General features: G+C 43.9%; 2 pseudogenes; both read left to right on the top strand.

Annotated features, from left to right (window-relative positions):
- The first annotated feature begins 523 nt into the window (after window positions 1-523).
- LOC134497747 (heat shock cognate 71 kDa protein-like) lies at window positions 524-1,808 on the top strand (annotated as a pseudogene).
- A 26-nt stretch (window positions 1,809-1,834) lies between these two features.
- Window positions 1,835-2,234, top strand: LOC134489205 (small ribosomal subunit protein eS24-like; annotated as a pseudogene).
- Window positions 2,235-10,478: the final 8,244 nt, after the last annotated feature.

Genomic DNA, 10,478 nt, shown 5'->3' with positions numbered 1-10,478 from the left:
TGGTCTAAGAACAATATATTTCTTTTTTACTTTACTGCTACTATATCTATCTGCCCCACATTTTTCAAGCCACAGTGCCTGAAATCCTCAAAATGATTGCTCCTAATATGAGTTAAAGATGCCATCTTGCCCCTGCTTTAGATGCTATTGTTCTCTGATCTTCCGTAAAGCTTCTTTGAATGCCCTGAATACTATGAGATGCTCCAGCCAGAATCATATTTAATGTGAGACTAGTTCATACTGAGCTCTTCTCAAAATATTTTTTCTTTCTTCCAGTTTCAGCTAATAGAAATAACCCTCCAGAGATTTTTTTAGCTCTTAGATTTTGAACTTTCCTTTCAGAAGTGGCTGCAGTGTAGGAAGCAAGTGAATTATGGAGAACTGGGCAGTAGAAAATGTGACAGGCATATCCCCACGCTTCTTGCTTTATTTTTCTAGATCAAGAAATAGAGCACATAATGTTTCCCTCTGGCTTTTGTTTGCTTTTGAACTTCAGAAGTAAAGCTTAAGCACCTTTGAAGCAATGCGGCAGAATTATGAGAAAGCAAAAGGGTGCCCTTGCAAAAATGCCATTTTAGAGACAAAAAGTGAGATGGCGCCGTTTTGCTTGAGTTAAGGTAGAACAGAAGGAAGATCTTCCAAGGTTCTACTTTCACGGATCCCTTTTGCACAAGAATTCCTCTAACTGAGGAGTTTCTTTGTCTCTACAAAACTGTATGGATGATTGAAGGTGCTAAGTGGGATACTTGGGTCACTCAGCTTTATCCTGAAATGTGCATCATAGGGAAGCAGTGGTAGTAACAAACAGATAAACTCAGGGCAATATTTAAGAAGGTCAAGAAGAACTGTTTCCTTTCCCTTGAATTCCAGTTTCAACCTTTCTCTAAACTGTTTGGTTTTACACATGAAGGGCAAAGAGAAAATTGATTCTCTCTCATTTGAATCTTAAAATGGTTGTCAGAGAAAACATGGTAAATGCAGATGAAATTATTTTCCAGACACTTTGCTCTTGCTTTTATTTTAAGAATGCCTGATAAACTTCTGGCTTGTCTCTAATAGGTCTCATGGCAGTTTGTTTGCTTGCTTATTTATTTATTTATTTATTTCTGTTGGCAAAACTGTTAACCATGTCTAAGTGACCATCAGTTCATCCCTGTGTTGGTATCTTCCAACACAATAAGATGGAAATCATTGCCAATGACTAGGGTAATAGGACCATACCAAGCTATGTGGTATTCACTGACACATGCAGAGTTATTGGTGATGCTGTGAAGAACCAAGTGACAATCAACCAACCCCACTAACACAGTCTTTGCTGAAAATCATCTGATTTGCAGCAGATGTGATGATGCTGTTGGGCAGTCAGAAATGAAGCACTGGCCTTTCACTATCATGAACTGCATGGTGGCAGGTCCAACATCCAGGTGGAGAACACAGGAAAAACTAAAAACTTTTATTCATAAGAAATATCCTTTGTGGGGCTAATCAAAACATTGGGGATTACAGAGGCATGTTTAAGAAAGACTGTTACAAATGCTGTGGTCACAGTCCTAGGTTACTTCAGTGACTCCTAGCACGAAGCAACAAAAGGCACCAGAACCATTGCTGGTCTCAGTGTGCTACGAATAACTGATAAGTCAACTGCAGCTGCTGTTGTTTATGGCCTGGACAAAAAAGTTGGTGCTGAAAGGATCATGCTAATCTACAATCTGAGTGGTGAAACTTTTGACCTGAGAAGTTCAAGTGGAAGCACAAGAAGGATAGCATATGTGAAGCACACCTTTTCCCCTAGTATTCAGGGAAATTGATTTCCCAAATAAGAGATACTGCCAAGATGCATGACATGGTGGCCATCAGAACAAGGAAGTGCATGACAAAACGGCTGCTTCAGCATAAGCAAATGGTAATTGATGATCTTCATTCTAGAAAAGCCACTGTACCCAAAAGAGAAATCCATGAAAAGTTGGCAAATGTGTATAAGACAACACCACATGTCATTTTTCACTTTGCCTTCAGGACCCACTTTGGTGCTGGGAAGACAACAGGCTTTGGCATGGTCTATGATTCTCTGGACTATGCAAAGAAAATTAAACCAAGGCCAGGAATGGTTTGTATGAAAAGAAAAAGACATCAAGAAAACAGCACAAAGCTCATAAGAATGGGATAACAAGGGTCAGAACAACTAAAGTGAATGTGGGGGCTGACAAAAAGTGAGCCAGACAAGGAACAAAACAGGAAAACTGAAGTAATACACCATGATATCTATGACGGTTGTACTGATGAGTCTATGAATTTTTACTATGAATAAATTTTTATAAAAACTGAAAGAAAAAAATGCTTGATAAGCTTCTCATTGACCTATATTGAGGAATATAGTTTATAGACCACTGTGGACCACAGTATCTTTGTTAGTTATTTCTCTTACCAGCAACAATACAACTGATCTGCCAAGAATTCAGAAAAAAAGCAAAAATAATCATATAGTTAGGACTATTTGACACACATACAAGCAAAAGTTGAACTCACTGGTCCTGTGAGCTATCATAAGAATATACCTGGAACTTATTTCTTTGCCTCTTCCTTTTATTCAGGTTCCACAGCACTCCTCCTACCCATTTTAATTTGTTTCTGTTCTGAAGCTCAGTTCATGAATTTATCTGACTGGCAAGGGCATAATCTCTACCCTCCACAACATAAAGTCACATTTGAACTAGATATTCTATACGAATGTCATATTTGCTAGATACCTCTTCCTCAGAAGAAGGATTATGTATATGTGCCTCAGGCATCTGTCTGGAGTGGTTCAGTCACATATGTCTTTGCTAACATGATAGAGAAAAGGAAGCATAGCTGCTTCTTCATTACACAGATCCACTATATTTTTGTAGGCCAGAGTTGTGGCAATTAGCTTCAAATATTTTTAACACAATAGAGCCACTTTCTCAGACTGGCTGGTATCCTTCACATGGCCCTCATCTTAATGACTGGGATTATGGAGGACTGAAATACACACCAAATGGAGGAAAGCATTAGAAAACTGACCATTTCACTTAGTGGCCTAATGTGTAAGGAAGGAAAGGTGTATCAATCTATTTGGCAGTTGGGGGTGTATAGTTTTGTATTTGTATTTTGTATCTGTTCCATTTAATCTGCAATCTGTACGTGTATTTAAATAAATAATTTTAAATTAAAGCATTCCCAATAAATGAAGAGGTGTAGCCTGTCACTGCTTCACTGCCATATCCAGTGAAGGAGAGCTCATGACCTCACTTGGTAATTAATTCCACTATCCACAAAATTCAAATCAGGTCAGTTCATGAAGATCAGCTTCCTCACAAATTGATAGTAGAGTTTGAAATCTGTAGCCTCCAGATTCTGCTGGACTCCAATGGACAAGCAACCTATTTTTTCAAAACAACAGGAAATAGGAACAGATGAGATCTTCCTCAGCCCACCCCTAGGCTGCTGGGAAGGTGATATCCACCCGGATTCTTTTCTTGCCTCCGGATGGCATTTTTGGGCTGCAGGGCTAAGGCAGAAGGGGTGAGGCCAGTCTCAGTTCAGGAGCTTAGTTCAGGAGCTGCTAGTTGGTTGCCATCTTGGCTCCTCCCCTGATGTCCACCCGAGCTTTCTGGCTCTGCCTCAGAGAGAGGATCCTCTCTGCTGGAACAAGCAGGGCAGTCTGGTTCCCCTGCTGCACTTCATTCCATCTTACTCAAATATCTCAGTTCCAGTTAGCTGATGTGTTTCAGGCAGGTACAGCAGGTCCCCAGTTTAAGAACGAGTTCCATTCCCAAGTCTGTCCTTAAGCTGAATGTGTATGTAAGTAGGAAAAGTTGTCTAGCATCAGTTAGTCAACTGTTTGTCTTAGTATTGTAATGGTTGCCTATTCTAAAACACTATCAGACTCATGAACAGGAATTCAAAGATATCTGATTTATTAAAGAATAGTAGGCAGGATCACAGAGAAAGCTGAGAATGATGAAAGTGTGCCAAATGCAAACTAAAAACCCTCAGTGTAAATGAGATCCCTCCCCCCATAGAATCTTCCCAAGTTCACAACCCCAGGTGCTCCTAAAGGTTTCTGATGGTCTGCGGGAAAAGTCCTTGAACAGAGAACATAACCCAAACACATTCCATTGTAATGAACACAGATACTGAGCTTGGTACAAGGTTTCACAGCAGCTCCCTCCCAAACAGAAACGCGTGTCAGCACCATGGCATGTGAAACGTTACAATGTATACTATACATTGAAACAGTGAACATGACATACTGCCCCCACAAAAGAAAGAAAACACTAAGCAGCAGGCTTCAAAGGGTAAGCAAGGTGGAAACAGCGAACTAAATCAGGAGCATTAACATGGCAAGCAGACACCCATTCAGGATGAGGAAAGTGTTTCCATCAGACCAGATACTGGAGGGTGCCTCGAAGCTTGCAAGAATCAACGACCTCCTTGACCTCAAAGTGCTGTTGGCCGTCAATCATGATCAGAGCAGGAGGAGGAGGTTGGGGATGCCCGCTGGAGGTGTGGTGGACAGGCTTGAGCAAGCTGCAATGGAAAACAGGGTGCAAGCATTTCAAATTGTGAGGCAGGTCCAATTTAACAGTAACTGGATTGATAAGACCAACAACAGGGAAAGGACCAATGAACTTGGGAGCAAGTTTTTTAGATGGTTGTGGTGACTTGATAAATTTGGTAGATAGATACACCTGATCCCCAATCTTGAAGTCGTGTTGCAAGGAACGATGCTTATTGGCTTGAAACTTGTAAGCAGCCTGGGCATCAGCCAAAGCTTGTTGAATCACCGGCCAGGAATCAGCCAGTTTAACAACCCAGTCAGAGGCAGAACATGTTTGGAAGGGGGTTGTGGCAGTTCAGGGATGGGGACAAAGTCGTGACCAGAAACCACACGAAAAGGGGTTTGCCCAGTACTTTGATGGACAGCATTGTTGTAAGCCACTTCAGCAAAAGGTAGTAACTCCACCCAATCATCCTGATGGTAGTTAATGTATACTCTAAGAAATTGTTCAAGAGTGGAGTTCAAAATCTCAGTAGAACCATCAGTCTCAGGATGGGAAGACGTGGATAGCGCTTGTTTGGTGCCAATCAATTTTAAAAATGATTTCCAAAACTGGGAAGTAAACTGTGTCCTGTGGTTGCTGACCAAATGGGAGGGGCTACCGTGGAGATGGTAGATGTGGATGAGAAATAGGCATGCCAATTGCGGGGCCAACGGGATGGATGCACATGGAATGAAATTGGCCTGTTTGGAAAAAAAATCTTTTACAACCCAAATGACAGTTTTCTTCTGACTGGGAGGAAGATCCACAATAAAATCCATAGAAATCTCATCCCAGGGACGGGACGGGCTGGCCACAGGCTGCAGAAGCCCCTGTGGTTTCCCCCCTTTATGTTTGACATTGCACAAACAGGACAGGAAGCCACATAGTCTTTTACATCACATCTCAAGGTAGGCCACCAGAATTGACGACGAACCAAATGCAATGTTTTAACAAAACCAAAATGCCCAGCAAGTTTATCATCATGGGAACGCTGTAAAATCTCAGCTCTTAAAGTTTTGGGTACATAAAGGCGGTGTTGCACTCATGCCAGACCGTTTTCAAAAGAAACAGTGTCTTTATTAGCTAGCAACCAAGTGTCAGATTTCAGCGCCTGGAGGAAGTCCTTCTGTAACTGACAAGGAACTTGCACCTTCTGCTTCCCAGACTGGGCTGGGGGCGGGGTTGCTTGTGCACAGGTCTGGCTCCGAGTGACAGCAACCAAACCCAGTTGTGGTTCAGTGAGAACAGTCCCAAACACATCTGCCCCCTGGTCAAAATCCTGAGGTAAATGCGACAAAACATGGGCCAGAAAGTTTTTCTTTCCTGGGATAAATTTTAACTGGAAGTTGAAATGACTGAAAAACTGAGCCCAGCAAATTCATTTAGGACTGAGATGCCGGGGGGTGCGGAGGGCTTCCAAATTCCTGTGATCAGTCCAAACCTTGAAAGGGCATTTAGCACCTTCAAGGAGGTGATGCCAGGCTTCCAAAGCAGCTTTTACAGCAAACGCCTCCTTTTCCCAAACATGCCACCAGCGTTTGGTTTCAGAAAATTTTCTGGACAGATAAGCGCAGGGTTTTAAGTGATTTTCAGAATCTCTCTGTAACAATATAGCCCCAACTGAGGAGTCAGAAGCATCAACTTGGACCACAAAGGGGCGTTCAGGATCGGGGTGCTGTAGAATAGGCTCAGCAGTGAAAAGGGTTTTTAATTTCTCAAATGCTGCCTGGCATTCAGGCAACCAATTCAACACTACCCCAGGGTTTTTTACTTTGCGTGTCTCCCCCAAGCCCTTGGTATGGAGTAAATCGGTGAGGGGCAAAGCCATCTCAGTGAGCCCCTGGATAAATTGGCGATAGTAATTACTGAATCCGAGGAAACTTTGCAATTGTCTCGGTGCGGGGACGTTCCCAACTTAAAATCGCCTGAATTTTTGCAGGGTCCATTTCAATGCCCTTGTCAGACACCCTATAGCCCAGATAGTCAAGTTGGGTCTTGTGGAATTCACATTTGGAAAGTTTGGCATAGAGTTTGGCATTTCTAAGCTTGTGTAACACCTGTTTGAGGAGGCGTTCATGTTCCTCCTTGGTTTCAGTGTAAATGAGAACATCATCTAAATAAACCAGGACCCCTTTAAACAAATGATCATGTAATACTTTATTAATCAATTGCATGAAGACTCCGGGCACCCCTGCCAACCCAAAAGGGAGGACTTTGTACTGAAATGAACCCAGTGGGTAGTTAAAAGCAGTTTTCCACTCATCTCCAGCTCATATGCAGATGTGGAAATAGGCTTCACGAAGATCGAGCTTGGAGAAAATCTTGCCCTTAGACAAGTGAGCTAACATGTCCTTCATGAGCGGAAGTGGGTACTTGTTGAAAATTGAGATGGAATTTAACCCTCGATAGTCCGTACAGAGTCAAAGCGTGCCATCTTTCTTTTCCCAGAATAGCACAGGGGCCCCAACTGGGGAATTTGCAGGTTCAATAAACCCCCTTGAGAGATTTTTGTCAATAAAGTCCCATAATGCCTCAAGCTCCTTCTGAGTCATTGGATAAATTTTTGGCTTGGGCAATTGAGCATTGGGAACCAACTCTATCGCACAGTCAGTTTTCCGATGGGGGGTAGCCGATCTGCTTCCATTTCCCCAAAAATGTCTGCAAAGTCTTGGTATCGATAGGGAAGCCTTCTAAATGTGCCAAGTTAGGGTGTGGCATGGCGGCCGCAGCCCTTCCAACCCCCACACGTGCAGCTCTCTCCGCTGTAGGAGCTTGGTAAAACCCATCTTTAAAAGTCACAGTTCTGTGTTCCCAGTTTATATATGGGCTTTGATAGGTCAACCAGGGGATCCCCAGAATTACCAAGGGATTGCAACAGGTGCTACTACGAATTTTAAAGTCTCATGGTGGCTGCCCATTTGCATTGCAACAGTTCCAGTGAAATTGGTTGCCACCCCCCCCCCACCGTTGAACCATCCAACTGTGTGAAGATCAAAGGCTGCTGGAGGGGGAAGCTAGGCAGGTCCAAAGCAGCAACCAGATCAGGGTGAATTAAACACCTGGAACACCCAGAGTCAACCAAAGCCCAGACCTCTGTAGTTTTTGTGCGGGAGCCCAATTTCACTTTTACTGCTAAAGTGGGACAGTCAGCACTCACCATAGCATCCTCGCGCCCATCCTCCTCCACCTGCCCGCAGGCACTCTTCATGGCAGGTGGCTGGTGTTTCCCGCCGGCTCCTTAGAGTTGTCTTCAGCCTCTCCCGAGAAGTAGAATACTTCCTCAGCATCGGCTGTGCCCTTGGCTGCTGTCATCCGCCGCGGGGGGTGTGTGATTTGGCCGGTGGCTTGCCCGCTCGATCTCCAGCCTTGGCTTTTGGACAATCAGCTGCTCAATGCCCTTCCTTTCCGCATCGGAGACACTGACCCCTCACGTAGCGCCTATCTCTCTCCTCATCCCAGGCTCTATAGCCTGGCCGGGCAGCAGTCGCAGCACTTTGGGGTCCCCTCATGGAGGCTGGTGGTTTTTCAGGTCTTCTGGTTTGCATGAAGGTATGCTGAGCGTGCTCAGCCTTGCCTGCCAGACAGATCCATTCGTACAATGACTCTGGTTTGTCCCTACACAATGCCCACCGTAGGACATCCCAGTTGAGTCCCTCTTTAAACCATTCTATTAAGGTTGACTGAGACAAGTCAGGGAGTTTCCCAGCTAGAGCCTTAAACTCCAGGGCATAATCAGCTACAGACAGTTGGCCCTGGGTGAGATCCTTCAGCACCTTCTTAGCTCTTGCCTTGGCCAGAGGATCCTCAAAATGCAGCTTTAATGCCCACATGAAGTCCTCAAAATAATCAAGTGCAGGGGAGTCAGCCTCACTTAATTGAACATACCAGTCAGCCGCTCAACCCTTCAACTTGGTGGCAATGGCAGTTATCTTAGCCTCTTCGGAAGGGAAGTATGCTCCAAACTGCCTCATGTAACTTTTAGCATTAGTTAGAAAGAAAGATAACTTGGTTGGATCCCCATCAAACTTGACAGAAAAGTCTCTCACCTCCACTCCTGTTGGAGCGGAATCTGCGGCTGCTTGAGTGGTTGGGCTCCAGGTTACAGTAGCTCTCCCTCTTCGGGGTGGGGACACTGGTGGTCGAGCCCTGCGGGGTGGAGATTCATCCTGGAGCTGTCTCTGGCTCTGCTCCGCCAGGGTTTGGATGGGAGGATGGGGGATGGTTGCATGAAGCTGGGATCTCCTCCGTGCCTCCCCTGCCCCCCCAATGACAGAGACAGATTTCTTAGCATGTACTCCATCGATTCTATTTTGGCCTCCATCACTCTTAGCCTTTCAGGGGTTTGAGATTCCTCCCTCCCTCGCATGTTAGGCTGTCTCTCTGTTGATACCATGGTAGATTCTACATCTGGGGTCAGAGGGAACTGATACTTCCAGGATGCCTGGGACGTCCCTGGCTGGGGTTCTCCCACTTCATCCCAGGTGATCAACTCTGCAGGTGATTCGCTGGGTGCCGGTTGCTCTGGTTCTCCCCCATCATCAGATTCCTCTACCTCAGGACTGGAACTCAATTCCTCCTGGAAATCTGAAGGTTCTGGGGTGAGTCTCAGTTCTCCACTCTTGACCGTCAACTCGGGCATCAAGCTAGCCGTCTCCTCAAGTCCCCCAGTCATGAGCTTGGACTCGACCATCATTAACTATTTTCCCTCACAAGAAACTAATCTTGGTAGGAGCTAACGGTACAACTTTGGTGATTCTCAGCTTTATGTAATGGTTGCCTATTCTAAAACACTATCAGACTCATGAGCAGGCATTCAAAGATACCTGATTTATTAAAGAATAGTATGCAGGATCACAGAGAAAGCTGAGAATGATAAAAGCATGCCAAATGCAAACTAAAAAACCCTCGGTGCAAATGAAATCCCTCCCCCCCATAAAATCTTCCCAAGTTCACAATCCCAGGTGCTCCTAACAGTTTCTGATGGTCTGCGGGAAAAGGCCTTGAACAGAGCACATAACCCAAACACATTCCATTGTAATGAATTCAGATACAGAGCTTGGTACAAGGTTTCACAGCAGCTCCCTCCCAAACAGAAACGCACGTCAGCACCATGGCATGTGAAACGTTACGATGTATACTATACATTGAAACAGCGAACATGACAAGTATACAGTATATATTTTACCTTTCTATGCATATAAAATACTTAAGAAACACTTCCAAATACACTAAAACATCTTAAACATAATAATACACAAAGTATTATTGGGTATTTAACCCAAAACATTGTACTTAACTCAAATTTTTAATATAATAGTCTTTATTGCAGTCTGTTCTTAACTAGGAGTCGTCCATAAATCGGGAGGTTCTTAAACTGAGGACCTGCTGTATGTCTCTCCCAGTCCTTGCCCTCTGCTTTTGATTGCCAATATATACTGGGCAGCTGCACTGCTCACTATGAAAGGCTGGGTCGCTTTTTAAAAAAAAATAGATTTAGAAGAGGAACATTGAAATCCTGGCCATTTGTTTTTTTCTTTCTTTGAACTTGGGATTCTGGGAGTTGAAGTCCACACACGTTCAAGTGGCCGAGGTTGAGAAACACGGCCTTAGAGCAAAATTTTACTTCCTTGTAAACTGAGGAGAGTATCCAGCTGAAGTGTAGGACATAAATGCTTTCACTAGTTAACTATTAACCAGCTACTAAAAATTTAGAAGACTCAATTTGTCATCTCTGGAATATAATATGCAGTTTCATTTGTACTGAAAAATAAACTTTATTTCTTATATTGTCCATGAAGTTATCTATTTTAAAACATTACAGAGCTTAACACAAAAGTGTGAAAGTTACAGTTCCATACACTTATAGCCGGGCACAAAGCTTTTAATCCCAAAATATGGAGGGAAAGGTAAAAC

This window comes from Candoia aspera, chromosome 1, assembly GCF_035149785.1.
Source record: "Candoia aspera isolate rCanAsp1 chromosome 1, rCanAsp1.hap2, whole genome shotgun sequence".
Lineage (NCBI taxonomy): Eukaryota > Metazoa > Chordata > Lepidosauria > Squamata > Boidae > Candoia > Candoia aspera.
Note: the sequence above shows the minus strand (reverse complement) of the source record. Positions and strands in the feature narration are given on the sequence as shown.